This window comes from Portunus trituberculatus, chromosome 42 (assembly GCF_017591435.1).
Source record: "Portunus trituberculatus isolate SZX2019 chromosome 42, ASM1759143v1, whole genome shotgun sequence".
NCBI lineage: Eukaryota > Metazoa > Arthropoda > Malacostraca > Decapoda > Portunidae > Portunus > Portunus trituberculatus.
The window spans coordinates 19,225,001-19,243,512 of record NC_059296.1 but is presented as its reverse complement, the minus strand read 5'-3'; the positions used below and the strand labels follow the sequence as shown (position 1 = coordinate 19,243,512).

Genomic DNA, 18,512 nt, shown 5'->3' with positions numbered 1-18,512 from the left:
CCATTGTTTCATATAAAAGTTGCAGGTTTTCTTACAATGTATACAGTATAATAAAAGATCACAACTTGACAGTACTGATGCAAATGCCTTCCTTGTGGCAGGATGAGTTTGTGCAGCTGTGTGGCACTGATGAGTGCCGGGAGAAGAATGTCGGGTGTGAGCCCCTGTGCAGTAACACTCGAGAGTCATACTACTGCCAGTGCCGGCCAGGATACTGACTCATCAGGAAGTTCAACTGTGAAGGTGAGGCCTGGACTGTCACTGTCACTCTACGGTGTGTCTTCTTAAACTTCTCAGCCCTTCACCTCTACATTTAGCAGCCTAAAAAAGTTATCATGGTATTCAAGGGTACTTTTGTTATTCTTAGCATACATGAAAATGCATTTAGTTTCACGAGTATGACTAAGATCTGTCGTGCTCCGAGCTGTTGCACGACGATGCACAAGTTCTCTAGCTACTGGTTACTGACAGTCAAAGGTTTTTCTATACAAAAAGTGTTCGATACGGCGCCGACAAGTAACAATCACAACTCCTTCTGTTGCCTTTTTCACTGCAAATCACAAGTTTTCTTACAAACATCCATAAGAATTACTTTAATCTCGTACATATTCTCATATCAAATCGGATTTCACTTCAGCGTCGTCCATTATATTTTCATAACGTATTACAATATCTGAACCCTGTGTTTTATTTATTAGTAAATCTCATATGTAGCAAGTACAATATTTCCCCCTTTCAACCAGCTACCCATATATATATATATATATATATATATATATATATATATATATATATATATATATATATATATATATATATATATATATATATATATATATAAGAATCACCTTGACTTGGTACATGAATAAAAGCGACGAACGTAACACACTACCAAATATATCACCATACCCATATAGTTACCTTATTCCGTTCACGAAAATGACAACGTAACACCATCGAAATATAATGACAAATATTGATATTTCCACACAAGTAACTTTGCACAACGCATCTCTTTCTCTTGGAACCCACACATAGAACTACGTTAACTACGTATACGAATACATACAAGTAAATATGTTATGTAAATTATTCGTCAGAACAACACACATGCACACACGTAGGTGGCCGTATGCAAATTCCTTTACTCATGAATGAAACGCAAGTACATAACGACGTCATTATGAACCAAAATACAAACACATCAATACATACTAAAAAAAACACCTAAACCTCCTATCATGATTCCTCCTCCATTCTAATTTACCTCAAGGACTGCATTGCAACTTATAGCTCCAGTTACTGGTTATGAAGTACAAAGCTTTCATGCTGCCCTCAGCTCAGCTATGCAGCCGCGGTTGTCCTCTCTGCTTTCTCTCTTCTCTCTCTGCCCCAATCCTCTACAATTTCCCTTCAGGAACTTGTGGGGGCGTGCCTTGACCCACACAACACGCCCCTCAGAATGTACCGTTCACCAATCAAGTACAAGCTCACGTGAACTCCACGTGTGGTATCAACAACATCCAAGAACGACAACACCACCACAGAATGTTTACCTGACCTGGGCTATATATATCTGCCCGGACTGCCCTGGGTCAACTGGCTTGGGTCATTAAATGTTTCCTTTTGACCTTCCTGCCCTTCCTAATCTCTTTTATGGCTGGATACGGCAACACACCGCATACTGGCGAACTATCATACATCCATATTTCTTTATTTCTTGTTTCTTCATATTTCTCATATTTCACTTATGATGTGGGCATCTGACAGATCAGCGATTTGCGGATAGGTTGTTCTTTATGATTAAGTACAATTTTGTCTTCCCATATGCATTTCTTATTAGTGATGTAATTTTTGTAGTTTTCCTTAACGTATTCCGGAATATTTGTTCCTGAAATGCGTGTAAATCTCTCGTTACTCCCTCTCTTTTAACCTTTCTCCTTAACTTATAATAAATCTGTGTTTCTGAGTGTATTTCTCCGCACTCAGACGTTGACGAGTGCGTGGAGTCGCCCAGATCCTCTCCATGCGGGACCATCCATTTTCACTGTACAGATGTTTGTCGGGTTCCTGAAGATGCGTCGACGTGTTATCATCCACACAAGCTTCCTCAACCCACCCAGTGTACCACAAGACAACAGGCACTGAGGTGGACAGGAGCGCGCGGCTGCATGCACCATTGAACAGGACGGTATTATATTCCTCCCATAGGAGTATGACTACAGCGAAGCAAGCACAGAATGAAGTGTTGAGTGATCATGATGTGAGTATTGTGGTTTGCACATTACACTTTTATCTCCACGTGTCTCATTTTAAAAGGTTTTGAACTCTTTCTTGTTTTTTTTTTTTTTTTTTTTCAGGACTTATTACTGTTGACGCCATTTCAATATTGTTCCAAATCTTGTTCCAGGATTCAGTACTACTAACACCAAAGAAGAGAGGGAAGTGTTTGGAGTGAGCGTGCAAGACATACAACAGCCACGAGACTGCTACTGCCGGTGTAGCCAAAGGAACAAGAGCAGCAGGAGAAGGAGGAAGAAGAGGGTGATTCTTGTATAACGTACCAGTGAAGTTCTGAAGGTTGGCCACGAATTTTCATCACTGGTGTAGTTGACCATTTGTAGATTTGGGGGATAAATTTGTAGATTTTGTACACAGTTGTAGATGGTAAGGTTTTTTGCAATGCTTTATGTACACCAGCAGAAAACCGTGGTATGTAGAAGTTGTGCATAGCATTGTGATAGGAATGTGCATGTAGTGTACATATGTATATTGTATTTAAAAGAGGAGAACGTAGACCAACAGAGGAAAGTAACCTCTTGGGACACGAGTCCTCTACTCATCACTCATCATTCCTGTCACCTATCATGATCATTTATGCCTTAAGGACCAAATGACAAACGTGTTCACTCCATGTTGGAATTCACCACGTATTGAGTGAAGATAACGTTCCTTGTTAGGAGACGCCATCTTCTTAGTGAGGGAGTGTAGCGAGCATACTGGCTAGTCACACATCAACAGCTGTGCGTCGCGGTGGATGACACGATGTGTCTTGTTGCCAGGCCATGACAGTAGATTAGTACCAAGTAGTAGTTGTTAAGGGTAGTAGTAGTAGTGGAGTGCTTCTCACCCTATTGGAAGGTGTGGTGTAGACATGGCTCTGTCTGTAGTGATCACAAGAACGTGTTCCTTCTTTTGTGTCTCGAAGATAGACAACAAAAGTGTCGTTTTTTATTTTCTGGGGTGAAGCACAAAGGTATTGTTACGTGTTTCCAAAGATGATGTTTTGCGAGTCTTTCAATGCAATATTTGATTTAAGTTTCTGGCCAATGTTTTATCACGTACTGCAGTTTTTGTTACTTATATTTATTTTTTATTCCTATTGATATGACGATGTGTTGTGAACGATACTCCTATATATTTCTAATGGCAATATAATAATAAAATGCATAATGTATCGATCTGTTTTCATATCAGTTAAAAGAGGTTTCCTAGCGGGTGGACTTTGAAATAGGAGGTACCCTTAATAAGTATCCCCTTTAGCCCATAAATTCCCGTGAAAAGCCCACAGGTATAAAAAAAAAGAAATAAATAAATAAAAAAAAAATAAAAAAAAGAGATGCAGAACAATATCTGGTTTGCAAGTGAAGTTAAATTAGCAAACAATTTCTTGCATATCGCTACAGCAACTTAGGTGATGTGATGCCACAATATAGTTGCATGGAAATACTAGTAATGTTAAACAGAATGCATACCAGTGTCACCAAACTGGCATGCATTCAGTTGCTACTTCCCTCAACACACTATATCGCAATCGCCTCTCTCCTCGTCACATGCTGAAATTTTAAGTCAGCCAAAATGGTTGTTCCATTGGACATGTGCCTACTTGCATAGAATGTAGACACCCACCAACGCCGTCACTCACTTCTTTCTACTGATTTGATGATAATGAATAAAACTAAACGCAGCCACAGACAATTGCACATTTGCACTCAGGAAGAAACTGAATGACACTGTTGCATCACTCAACGATGATACAGCACGCGGACACGCAACAGTGGGTAAAATACCCTGTTGCACCGTATCATATCACAGGGTGATACGCAACGATGAAACGATGCAACTGTGTAGGCACCATAAAAAAGTGTTGGTGGTAGTGGTGTCAGTGTGTTGTGTATTGGTGGTGGTGGTGGTGGTGATTGTGGTAGTGATTGTGGAGGTAATTATTTGTGGTGTGTTTCCTTGTTTTGCATAATTAATATTGATTGATTGACTGAACGGCTCATGAATATACTGATTGACGGATAGATTGCCTGTCTAACTGAAAGATTCACTGACTGACTGACAGATGACTCTAGCAAAGTGACTGTTTGGCTGACTGACTATTTGGCTAACTGATTGAATGATTGACTGAATGGCTGACACACACTGACTGTCTGGTTGACTGGCAGCGTCCTTCCTTGGCATAAAAAAAAGTACCGCGCGGTACGAGGGCGCTAAGAAGTTTACCATATGAAAGGTGAGGTGCGCGTGGCCCGGCACATGTTGCCGTACGCAAGTGTGCACGTGTAGGGACCTGACAAATGTGTAGAGAACCACTGAAGACGATAGAGGGAAAGGGAATCGGATAAGCGCCTGACAACACATATCTCACCAACTCCCACGCCCACGCCCGTGCTACGTGGGTCCGTAGCCGTGTAGGTCGGGAAGGGTGTGTCGTCAGTTAACACGACACAATAGGCTAATATTGGCGATGCAATTGATAAAGCCGTTGTGTCCCTCGTCTATCACTAACACACTCCCGTTCATGAGGGCTAAGGTGGGCAGGAGCAGGTACTGGCAGTGGTTGTAGTGGTGGTGTTGGTGGTATTTATATGCTTGTGTGAAGATAGATTGATAAGCGGTTAATTTGATGGGTTGATAGATATGTAAATGGATAGTTGGATAAACAAACAGATAGATGGATAGGTAGGCAGATAGATAAGTCAATGAATTCCTATATAATTAACAAGTTAGAAGTGTATGTTTATAGAAAAATATCTATATTCCTCTACTTACTATCCTTTCACCCTGGTTTATTGTTAGAAATACTCGTATAACAGGTGGTAGAATTAGAGAATGAGAGAAATACTATAGTCCGCCTTTTAGACACCTTGATTCTCGTTCCGTAGGAGCAGCAGACACTCGCTGTACAACTAGATACTATTAAATATTTCCTGCTTTATCAAATAACCATAACTGGACACGATAACGAAGAGAAAGATGTCACAATAAAGAATAAAACGACATGTGGTATTTGCAAAAGTATTGTGTCTCATTAATAAGAGATTTAACATGATATTATGCCTATTTAATAAAGTTTCAATTGATTATATTAAATAATTTATTAAACCTCTCATATAGTATAAGCTTTAAACTGCAAATTATTCATTAATTTTGGTGTATTTGTACGATAATTTAGTCCATAATTCCCAAAAATTGGTACGACAATTTCGGGGAGAAAACAATAATTTTGAAGCTTAGGTACGATAATTTCGTGAAAAAAAATCTGGCAGCCCTGGCTTGAAGCGCCAGTAGTGGTCTGGTAATGGTGATGGTGGTAACAGTGGTGGTGGGCTGTACTGTACAGTCTTGCTACACACATACACACACACACACACACACACTTATATATCTCAAACACTTTTAAACACCCCCAAACATCTCCAGAACCTACCTAAATATACCCAAACACACACACACACACAAGTGCAGTGTTGCTATATTCCCGCAGTGTTTAACAGCAAGAAGCAAGCACCTTGGGAAGCAGTGCAAACCTTCACCACTCCATGCACACTGCCTCAAGATCACTTATTTAAGGTACTTTTAAGGTCATTCAGTTAGTTGTAGGTGTCCTTTACATGTGAGAGTGAAAACAGTGCCTAAATATTGAAAAGGTGTTAGATATAACGAGCAGTTATGAAGCAAGTCATTATTACCAGCTGTTATTTTCTTTCTTTTAACTTACCGTAAGCCAAGCATGTCCCAGAATGCACCCACTGGTGTACCATTTCATATCCATGGTCATATATTTCCGATATGGCGTAATTTTGTTGTGGTGACATGATAAAGGCAACAAATGGAGCCCGCCACGGCCGTTGCCTCCGGCCCCCCTGGCCCCACCCCGACACCCGAGCGCCGACCCTGTCCCACCAACGGCAGCCTGCGGGGTCAAACTACTTTTTTTCATATTATTTGCTAACGCTAATCTTACGCTTCTATGGTGTTTTTATGCTTTCTATAAATAGTTCGTTGTGTTTGAAGTGTGTTCCGCACCTATGTTGGGTCAATATGGGGCGTTTAATGGTGTTTTATAGCTTAAATATGAGTTGCCAAAATGGTCAAAATTTTCCATATTCCAATTTCAGTTTTTTTATTTGAAGGTATAAGTGGGCCTTTATAATATCAAAGAATCGTCTGTCCTCTTTTAAGTGTGAAATCAATCTATTGAGTGAAATATGTGGACTTTGAAATGGTGTTTGGTGCTGTTGTATAAAGCTCTTATTTTTCTTTATTTTATTTGCTCACGTTTCTGCTTCTCGGTCTAACTCTCTGTAGAATGCCCTAAAAGACAGCTCAGACTCCCTGAAATGTGATAAAATACTCGCGAAGTGAAAATGGCTTGACTTTACAGGACGTTTTAAGAGATTTATGGGTTAAAATGTTTTTGTACTTTTAACGTACTTAACTTAGACATTTTTTAAGAACTAGTTGAGCTGGAGATATTTTGATAATTTGAAAATTGGTTTAGGTATTTATCACGTCATAAAATAACAAGCATTCGGCCGTGGCTTCGTTTTTTCAAAAAGTCATTTTTAAAATTAAATTATTTACGTAATTTAGCCGAGTCACCCCTGCTCCCGTTCTCTGTGATGACCACAGCCCAGGTGGTGAGTCACCATACCCTCAGGCTGGCGCCGCTTTTCCAAACCCCCAGTTCGTCAATATTTTGCCTAATATCTGGTGATTTCTACGTGATTTCGTGTGTTTCTACGTCCAGGTGTGTAGATAATAGTAGCAGGAGGAAGAAAGGAGAAATAAAGGAGGATAAAGAGGAAGGAAGGAGAAAGGGAGGATGAAGAGAAGCAGTAAAGCTACAATATTTAAGTCACCCATCATTTCCTCAATAGTTTGTCTAATATCTAGCGTTTTGATGTATTTCTAGGCTCAGACGTGTAGATGGAACCAATACAAGGAGGAAGAAAGAGAAACAAAGGAGGAGAATGATGAAGAAATGAGAAATAGAGGCGGAATAGGAGAAGGAACCAAGGTGTAACATTTAGGTAAGTGTCCCTTTTAATCCTAGCATTCTTTATAATGCATACTGTTGGTGTTAGTGTATATTTTGGGTATTTTAAGTGTGTTCCGTAGTGTTGCAAGGTGTTGTGAGTATGTTTTGTGTGTTTCCAGTGTGTTTTAGATCTCTTAGGTATATTTTGCGTGGGTTGAGTGTGGTGTGGAGGTGTATTTGAGCATTTGGGTGTTTTGAGTGTGTTTTGGAACCATTTTGAGGGATGTATAATATTTTGAGTCTGGTTTGCGTTCATTTTGAGTGATATAAGTGGTGTAGGTATGTGTTAGGGTGTGTGGGGGTGATTTGGGTATAATTCGGTGTTTCTAGTGAATTTTGTGTGTTTCGAGGCATTTTAAGATATTACATGGTATTTTGAGTGGATTTGGGAATATTACTAAGTGTTTTAAGTGGTTTGGGTGTGTGGGGGGTCATATTGGTGTATATTGAGTGATTTTTTGGTGTGTTTTAGGTGTGTTTATGGGCATTTTGACATGTTGCATCGTGTTTTGAGTGTGCTTTCCGTTATTTTAAGTATTTTAAGTCGTTTGCGTGTGTGTGGAGTGTCTTGGTTGCGTGCAGGAGTAATTTTAGTGTATCTAATGAGTTTTGATAGTGTTTGGGTGAATTTTGTTTGTTTTGAGTGTGTTTTTGGTGTGTTGTGAGTGTTGTAAGTGGTTTGTGTGTGTGTATGGGGGTGATTTCTATATTATATTAGATGTTTGTAGCAAGTTTTGTTTGTTTGGCGTCATTCTGAGGTGTTGCATGGTGATCTTACACAGCTTGAGAAACTTATGTGAATATTAGAATAATGAAGACACTGGCCATTAATCAGCTGACTTCTATAGACCCTTCCTAATGTCAATAAAATCTTCTAATCATATTCAAAACTCGAGGTAAAAGAAGTTTGCTCCCAGGCTGTAGATGTGCAATATCTGTATTTATTTATTGAAGTACTTATATTCTTGTTATGTATACTGTCTAGTGTTATATTTTTTGATACTTTAACCTTAAGTCTTTGTCCAGTGGGGGGTGGCAAGGTCCATGCTCCTCCTTTGTTGTATTTATTTATTAATGCATCAATAAATGTATCAATCAAGCAATCAACTCGAGGTAAAAGAACGTTCCAGTTTTGAAGCCGTTAAAATATCGACAAATAAAAGAAATTAAGGAAAAAATAAACTAAATTAAATCTAACCCAAAATAAACTACAAAAATCTAACAAATAGTCAAATAACAAAAGTTCCTCAAACAAGGAAAAAAAAAATAAAAATAAAAATAAATAAATAAATAACCTTCAAAATCTCGACATTACGAAAAAATAAAACAAAAACTGAAATTAAACCAAAACTATCAAAAAACCAAAATAGAAAATATGGAAAAAAAAAAAATTAAACAACGACGAAATCTGAGTAAGTCAAATTAAGAATAAAATGAAAACTAGATACATGAACTAGTGTGTCCTGAGATGGCGGGGTGAAAGGATGACGATGTTGTGCCCGAGTGTCAAGTAGCCAATTTGGACGTCATTTCCAGCGTAACCCTATGGCGTCAGCAACCCTTACTGCCGTCAGGGTAAGTGGCGCCCTTTGTCGAACTGTGGGTGGCGTGGGCGGCGTGTGAGGGCGTGGGGGCCGGAGAAATAGGCGATAGAAGATGGTGGTGTCGCGGGGCTGAGTTCGCAAGCGTATGTCACTCGACCGAGTCTACCTAAACCTTATAGCCTTTGAGTGACAAACCTCATGTTGGATTTGTCCATCGACCCCACTCCTGTCCTCTCTTTCCGGCTCCCACGAGTTGGTTATTGGCAGCTTCCTGTTGTGTCATTATGCCCTCCTGCCATTGATGGTAAGAAGGATTTACTGCCAGCTCTGTCCCACACACGGTTTTTAGAACTTTTTTTTATCCATTCTAATGATATTCCTGTTTTTACTGATGGTTCCAAATCCGACACAGGCGTCGGGTTTAGTGTAGTTTTTCCCTCTTTTTATCGGTGTGGCAGCCTTCCTTCAGTGGCGTCCGTTTTTACGGCGGAGCTGTCTGCCATAGTCCTAGCTTTATAGATCATTTTTACTCTCCCTGTTTCGTCTTTTACAATTTTTAGTGACTGTCGCAGTGCTCTTACTACTCTCTCTTCTACTATCTCCCTTAACCCATTGGTTTTATCAGCCCTAGAGTGGCTATATCTACTTACCAGAAGAGGATATCGTGATGGGTTCTGTTGGGTCCCTGGTCACGTTGGTGTTCCAGGGAATGAACACGCAGACCGCCTCGCTAAAGAGGCAGCAAGTCGCGCTCCATCTCCTTCACCTGTTCCGTTTCGAGATGTATTTTATGTAATTCGTGTGGCGGTTGCAGCAATTTGGCAGAGGAGATAGCTAACGGGGGTCGCAACATCGAAAATGGGAGAGATCACTACTTCCTCACTCCCTCTGTGGACATACACCCATGTCCGGGATCGCCGTGCACAGACTTTATTGGCGCGACTTCGTATAGGTCACACGTACATTACACAAAGGTACCTCCTGACCAGGGACCCTCAACCTTACTGTGATGACTCTGGTGCCGCTAACGGTTCGGCACCTCCTAGTGGATTACCCTAGTTTGACTGACTTACACTACCTCTACCGCTGTCGCAGTAGAGATAGCGGTGTCTTTTATATCTCAAAGGTCCTTGGACCAGAGTGCCTGGCCCAGGGCCATGATGTTTTTCGTTTTTTGGGAGAAGCTGGCCTTCTCCCAAAGCTGTGAATTTTATTTGATTATATTATATGTATTTTAATGTTTTATTACTTTGATTGTATACTGTATTTTAGTTAGTTTTGATTTCAGAATTTTACTTTGTTTTTAGTTTTGTAGTTTTTAATTGCTTTTAGTTTTTTTTTTATTTATTTATTTATTTATTTTTATTTACGATGTCTTTTTAATTTTACGATATCTTTTTAACATTTCGTAGCGGCGCCAAATGTCCGCTGATGTTGCGGCGCCTTATTTTAACGGGCCCCCCCCCCCGGGGCTGTTTCAGAAGCAAGTAAATTATTTTTTTCTCAGCTTGTTGATTTATTGCCGCCAAGTGTGTGTGAGAGTGTGTGCGCGTCAGTCAGTCAGAATATTAAACTATCTTAACCAAATCTATTCTAATCGTGTGTAATTCACCTCGGTCACCTGCTAGTCACCCAGCCAGTCTTCCCCATTACGGAGCGAGCTCAGAGCTCATAAACCGATCTTCGGGTAGGACTGAGACCACACCACACAACGGGACAGCGAGGCCACAACTCCTCCAGTTACATCCCGTACCTATTTACTGCTAGGTGAACAGGGACCACACATTGTGTGAGTGTGTGTGTGTGTGTGTGTGTGTGTGTGTGTGTGTGTGTGTGTGTGTGTGTCAGTGTCAGAATATCAAATTATGTTAACCTAACCTAATCTAATCGTGTGTGTGTGTGTGTCAGAATGTTAAATTATCTTAACCTAACCCAGTGGTTTCCAACCTGTGGTGCACACCCTCCTAAGGGGGCACGAAGGGCTGCCAGGAGGGGGGAAGGGCGTAAGCACTTCATAAAGTAGAAAAATGACTTATTATATGATTATATATGAACATTATTGATTTTGATGGAATACATAATTGGTTAAGTGTTGAGAAAACATTTCAGATATGAATTATGAAATGTTATTGTCTAAATACAATTATAAATTATTTCAAATGCTACTAAGTAACTAAAGAATGAAACAATTATGCTATTTACTATGACAGTAAATAGCAGTATTTAAACTAGAATGGAGGGGGTGCAGGGAACTTGTCATTTATGAAGGGGGCCAGAATTCAAAAAGGTTGGAAACCACTGACCCAACCTATTCTAATCTTGTGTGTGTGTGTGTTTCACCGTTTGATCTGCTGCAGTCTCTGACGAGACAGCCAGACGTTACCCTACGGAACGAGCTCAGAGCTCATTATTTCCGATCTTCGGATAGGCCTGAGACCAGGCACACACAACACACCGGGACAACAAGGTCACAACTCCTCGATTTACATCCCATACCTACTCACTGCTAGGTGAACAGGGGCTACACGTGAAAGGAGACACACCCAAATATCTCCACCCGGCCGGGGAATCGAACCCCGGTCCTCTGGCTTATGAAGCCAGCGCTCTAACCACTGAGCTATCGTGTGTGTGTGTGTGTGTGTGTATCAGAATATTAAATTGTGTTAACCTAACCTAATCTAATCTTGTGTGTGTGTGTGTGTGTGTGTCAGTCAGAATATTAAATTATCTTAACCTAACCTAACCTAATCTAATCTTGTGTGTGTGTCAGTCAGAATATTAAATTATCTTAACCTACTATGAGATTCAGAGCTGCTGATACGCTGTTTTTCGCGAATAACTTTATATCAAAGAGTGGGAAGATGAAACTTTGCCAGAGTATGTTTTATACCCCTACCTAATTTTATCCAGCATCCTTTATTGTCTAGCTTTGATTTTAATGTTCTCATAAGAGTAAAATAAGCAGCTGAATCCACAGTCGCCTCTCGTTGGTGAGGGGTTCAGAAACAGTCATGAAGTTAAATTCTCGTGACGTCATGAGGCTCCGCTCACCAGGGTGTGAATGGCGAGTGATTCACGTGGCCTTCCTCGATAGTGATGAATTAATTTTGTTTTATGTTGAATATTTCATTGGTATACCCACATGATATTTCCTCAAAATACCAACATAATGATATAGCTATATTGTCTATTTTTTTTCCATGAACAGTACCAATAATATATATATATATATATATATATATATATATATATATATATATATATATATATATATATATATATATATATATATATATATGGGGCCGCCGTGGTGCAGTGGCACCACGCGCGCTTTGTGGGTCTCAGGGTTCTCAAGCGCACGGGTTTCAATCCTGGCCACGGTCCGAGGTTAGGAAGGGCATCCACTCGGGGTAACGGTTCCCAAATGCCAAACCAAAGTCCTCCTGACTCCTCTGTCAAGAGGCACCGTCCTAACCCTAATATAATAGGGGAACCGGACGTAAACCGGAAAAAAAAATAAATAAAATAAAATAAAATAAAATAAAATAAATAAATAAATAAATAAATAAATAAATAGATAAATATATATATATATATATATATATATATATATATATATATATATATATATATATATATATATATATATATATATATATATATATATAGAGAGAGAGAGAGAGAGAGAGAGAGAGAGAGAGAGAGCAAATGAACGCCTACAGTATTTGTAAATTATTCCATTATTGGAAATAGTGGTATACACTGTGATGTTGATTTCTTCTCAAAAGTGAAAGAGCTGTATAATTGTTTATTGATGTGACGATATGTGGCGAGCATTGCACTACGTTTGAAGTTGTATCAATATGAATATTTCTGGGAATTGGTTAAGCATACAGGAAATAATGTTTCACTGTTGACAGAGGTGCAGCCTTTTAAATTACCAATCATCTTCCGAGTGGGCGGGGCTTCGTGACGTCAGAGACGACGTCACGGCTTTATCTCTAGTGCTAGGCTGGAGTTACTTCACTATGGCACCAGCCGCTCAGCCCCTTGCTTCCAGAGCGACACAAGGATCTACAGATAACTGCATTTGGGAGGATTTTCGACCCTACTATGGTGTCCATTATGACTTCTACTCTGCTTCCCACCACAGTAGGAAGGTGGGGGAAGACAATGCAATAAAAATTAACATTTCGGCTGGAGTATCGCTTACGTTACTCTGGTTCTAGGCGCCTCATATATATATATATATATATATATATATATATATATATATATATATATATATATATATATATATATATATATATTCCTGAAAACCTTACCGGATATCGAATTTACCGTATACCGAACCCATTATAACATGTAATAATAGGGAATGCGTTCCAGCACGTCAAAAGTTACCCCTATAGAAATGAAAATACATGAAAATAATCATTAAAAAAAAGTAAAGTAATTCGCAAAAGAAATAAACAGAAAATGTTTTTATTTACTTTTCAATCGCTATGTATTCTATCAGATGATGTCCTTCCTGAGGCTAAGGGACAGTAGGGATTTCAGCCCTTACTCATCTTCCGCTAAGTGGGCAGACAAGGATAAGACGTTGTCGTCTGCACTGTCGGAAGCAGATGTAGAAGGGCCAGCTGTAGCAGGGTCGGCACGTTTCAATGGTTTGAAGAAAGAGGATATTAAGGAAGGGGCAGCTGTAGCAGGGTCGGCAGGTGTGACAGGGACGGCATGTCTGACTGGCTTGAAGAACGAGTAGATGGAAAACTGCTTTTTTTTTTTTTATCATAGATTTCTACTGATATATCTTGACACTTTTCTCTACGTCATGAGCCAATTTGCTACTCCTGGCTGGATTTGGGTCATGTTCCTTCAGGATTTCCACAGCTTTTTTGACACTACCGAGACATTCTCTAAGAGTTTTGATGTCCAGGCCATGCACAAGTTCTTCTTCCTCGTCTCCCTCTTTTTCTGCCTCTTGTGATGCCTTGTCTAGCTCTATAAATTCATCATTTGAGAGAAATTCAGCATGGCTTTCCAAATGATCTTGAACATCATCATCATCAACTTCATCGAAGCCAGCCCTATGGCACAGATTTACTATGTCATTTCTGATTGCATAGATGTCGTCTTCAGCGAAGCCTGTTAAGTCATGCGCGCATTATGGCCATACTTTATTCCATGCCAAGTTCATGGTAGACGTCTTTACTTCGTCCCAAGATGACTTGATGTTATCTAAGGCGTGCTTGATGTTATACGACTTTCACCATTCACTGACACAGATGTGCCTGGCTTGCCAGGCACATCTGTGCCCTGCATGTTGCTGCATGGTTCGCCAATGGTAGTAGGCTTTTAGTGTTTGCCATGATTATTATGAATAGATTTGTGCTTACAATAGACCCTTTAATATTCCATTTATTCATCTAATTAGTAATGCATGTAATATATAATGCAGTAAAAAAAAGGGGGGGAGGGGAAGAGATAATAGGCTCCAAGGGTGGTCAAGTTTAATTTGTCAGTACTGTGAGTGGCCGGGAGGTGTGGCGTACATGACGTCATCTCCCTTGCTACCCCGCGCTGGGCCCTCGTGGATGACATGAGCAGATACCGTATTTGTGAATTTTTCTTACCGCATATCGAATCGAGGGTAGTAATTTCCAAATACTGTAACTGTGAACTTACCAGATAAAGAACTACCGTATAACGAGGACTTACTGTGTATATACAATCCGCGCCAAAAGTTCGTGCGGCACCAACACAATAACCGTAAGGGGCATCAAACAATACATTAACATTAATATAATGGGTACTTACAAATGGTTAGTATTTCAATGGTCTTCCTTTCTTCTTCAGGCACTCCTTGATACGTTTAGGTACAGAATCAGCTAAGTTTTTTTAGATGTTCTGCGTCGATATTCCTCCACGCTTGCTGCACTGCCTCGATCAGCTGCGGGATGGTGCGTGTGTCGTGCTGCCTTAGATCCCTTTTAATGATGGCCCACAGGTTTTCGATGGGATTTAAATCTGGAGAATTTCCTGGCCAGTCTACAATAAAGTCTACCTGACAGTCTTTTAGCCACTGCTGTACATCACGGGCAGTATGACATGGTGCCCCGTCCTGCATAAAAATGTCAGTCTGGCAAGCCTCAAAACACTCAGGCAGGTGGTCACACAAAAGCTCCAGGTAGGTGTTTTTATTGAGGTTTTCATTCCTCGGCAGCACAACTAATTGTCCCTGGCCATGGTACCCAAAAGCACCCCACACCATAACACTGTCAGGGAATTTTTCAGTCAGGCGTGTGTAGCGTGGGTCAAGCGGGTCGCTGCTACTGCGACGGTACACATTCCTACCTCTGTTCCTAGCCACAGAAAAAAGTGATTCATCACTCCACAGGACCCGCCGCCACTTTGCTGCATCCCACTCAAAATATTTCCGGCAGAAAGCAATCCTGTTCTTCACTTACTGCTGAGTGAGACGAGGCTTGCGGCGATGGCGACAGCTGCGGTATCGTATATATGTCGTGGAGGGTACGCTGCACCGTCCTCTTGGAGACATCAGCCAGCAGGAGTGGGTTATTTTCCTTTATTTCACTTGCTGAAATCCGTGGGCTACCCTTGACTTGCCGCCTGATTATATTAGCAGTCCGTTGTGCAACTTTTAATGGCCTCCCAGAGTGGTGTCCATGCTCCGGTAAATCCACGGCGCCACCATCCTTGTGAGCGCTTGACCCACTTTTGAACAGTTCGTTCTGCCAATCCTACAATTTTAGAAATATCCTTCACAGACTGCCCTGACCTGTAGAGGGACACAATGCTTGCCAGTTGCTCCTTTGTAGAGTGCCTGGGATTTTCCATGTACTCCGTGTAGGGAACAATGAGACTGACACTGTGTCAAGGTCACCTTCATCGCAGACCGTTTGAAAAAAACTGCCAGCTTGGAGCCAGTGAAACAAACATACCCCAAGGCGGTTACAGTAGCAGAGCGTTGCACTGACACAGCCTGATGTACGATGTCATTATCAGCTGGCTATGAGAGACTCGACACACTGTCTCTATCGGTGAATTACGTTACCATAAAACGTAATTCACGGATAAAGGGCTATTTCAGCTGTCCATTAACCTTCGTTGTTATAATGAGAACAGACGTATCTATCTTTCGTCTGCCATAAGTTTGAAAAATGCCATCTTACTGAGTCATGTTCGATCAATCAATATATGCATAAAGTTGGGTGTGACGATCATAATCATTCGTGGTCCTCACCATTGCCTCGTCACGCGATACCGGGCGATACATTGCGAATACATTGCGTAGAGTATCGTTCACTAATATAGAGAAAACGGAGAAGCCATATTATAGGAGAAACTTCTGTAAGATTGCTGGACAGTTAAAGGATGCCTCTATGACACAAAAAAAGTTCAATACAAAGGTTAATAATAGGCGTTTTCAATAGCGCCTTGCAAAAAGCGAACAGTCCTAAAAGCGTTCGCCTTTGGCGCCCCAAAGGCGAACGCTTTTCAAGATATGTTCGCTTGTGTTAGTTCTCAGAGTCACGTGATAGCGAACACTTACGGTGATTGGCTGTGAGACGAGTTACCAACTTTGTAAGTTTTAAATCAATAAAATATACTATTATGAGGAGCATGAAGATATGATAAGTATTAACATGTAAAGGAAATACAGTTAGTAACTGTTTGCTGATATTGAAATTCATAAGAATTCTCCTTGCAGTTTGAATTAAGTGAAAACAGAGTCTTGCTCTCTCGAGACATCTGAGAATACGCACACATTTCAAAGCTTGAGACTCCGACTTTGATTTTCAGTTACGTGAGAATCTCGTAGATTACGCATTATCTAAGCACATTAATTGTAAAATATAAATATGATAGGATATTTGCACTGTTGCTTGATAATGACATAAGGTTATAGCAATATTGCGGAAGATTTGGGTATATTTTTTAATGGTGGTGCTCTGAAAACTTTGGGCGAACGAACACACAACTTCATGGCCTCTGACTGCAATAATTTGAGGGAATCCACAGCAAAACCGTCTCTGCCAATGTAACTACTGAATGACAAGCAGTCACTAGTAGTGTAACGGTTTATCTGGCATATTGTGTATTAATGGATACTGGGTATATTACCTGTAATACCTTATAAAGTAGGAAAATGTGACAGGGGAAGTGATACCTGGGATCTTAAGGCTCTATTCACCTCTATTATTTGGTCTCAACACCGCCATAGGCGCTCACGTATTATAAAACAATTTAGTTAATCTTTTAAAAGGTCCGTTTCACGTATAAACACGAAACTCACATATGTAGAAGGCTTGGTGACCTTGCCGTAAAAAAAAAAAAAATAATAATAATTGAGCCGCAAGCGTCTAGTTTGGCCGTCATAGCACTTGAGAGTTCCAGGAAATAGGAAGTTTTCTAAGTCCAGCGAGCTCTGCACCAGTCAAGAGTAAACACTGAAATAATTTTCAATTGTTTATAACAGATTTGTGGGTATGAACAGGGATTTGTGGGTAGCGGCATATAAGGATTTCATGGTATCTATAGAGCTAATCCCTCCAATCACGCGCTGCCACTTGAGAGGCATAACGTTATCATTTTTTAGGTTCCTTGTTAGCACTAGGTTAACACCCTAATGGGGTTCACTCGGGCCTGACCCCACCCTCCTCCGTATAGTTTAGCTTAGGTTAGGTTATGATAGGTTAATGCCCTAGTGTGGGGGGGCGGTCCAGGGGAGACTCAGCCCCCACAATTAGGTTACATTAGGTTAGGTTATGTTAAATTAGGTTAATGCCCTAGTGGAGGGGTCGAGAGGGGGGGCTAAGTTACATTAGGTTAGTTTAATGCCCTAGCAGGCGGGGTCCAGTTAGGTTACATTAGAAATTAGGTTATGATAGGTTAGATTAGGTTATGCTTGGTTAGGTTAGGTTGGAAAAACTTGAAATATTATGGAATATTTCCGTAGTTTTTTTTTTTTTTTTTAATGCTCATATTACGTTTATTTTCCCCACCAAAACCCCGATTCCCCACAGGCCCCCAAGCTTGTTTGGGGGCAGTGGTGGGGGATGGAGGGGAAGGGAGGGACAGACTTGTTATAAAGAATTACCAACAGTTTTTTACACTTAACAGATTTACCTGTGACGTCTGTGACAAGATGTTTTTGAACAAGGTAGACGCAGATCTGTGCTACAAAAATAATTTGGACATGTGCATCCAACCTCTGCCGCGTGTACCAGGGCCGTCAGAAAATATTCCCTACAAAAATTAAATGTGTAGTGTTTTATTTGAGCCTTGCCTTCAATTATCCCATTCCAATAATAGTATCTTTATATTACGGTGGAATGAGGCTGTACGCAGGGACTCTTAGCTGTACGTCTCAGCTTGGCGTGATCCTGTGATTAAAGAGTACAATAGTTTTTCCGGCGAGCGACGAGGGAGATTCGTCTGGCAGTGTTACTATCGTTTTCAGTAGCAGCGTTCGCGTGTAAAAGCGAACGCTTCTGGACCGTTCGCCTTTTGCAAAGTGCTACTGAAAATGCCTAATATGTAGGGCTCACTCTCATTTGTTTTACGCTTGTTGCGTCGGAGCCGCACAAACTTTTGGCGCGGACTGTATATAT

At 40.6% G+C, this 18,512-nt stretch overlaps 1 long non-coding RNA gene across 1 annotated transcript; it reads left to right on the top strand.

Moving 5' to 3' along the window:
• Positions 1–107: 107 nt before the first annotated feature.
• Positions 108–3,427, top strand: LOC123517696. The gene is made up of 3 exons (XR_006678542.1): positions 108–243; positions 1,990–2,263; positions 2,411–3,427. It is a non-coding gene; the product is annotated as an uncharacterized LOC123517696 (long non-coding RNA).
• The last annotated feature ends 15,085 nt before the right edge of the window (positions 3,428–18,512 follow it).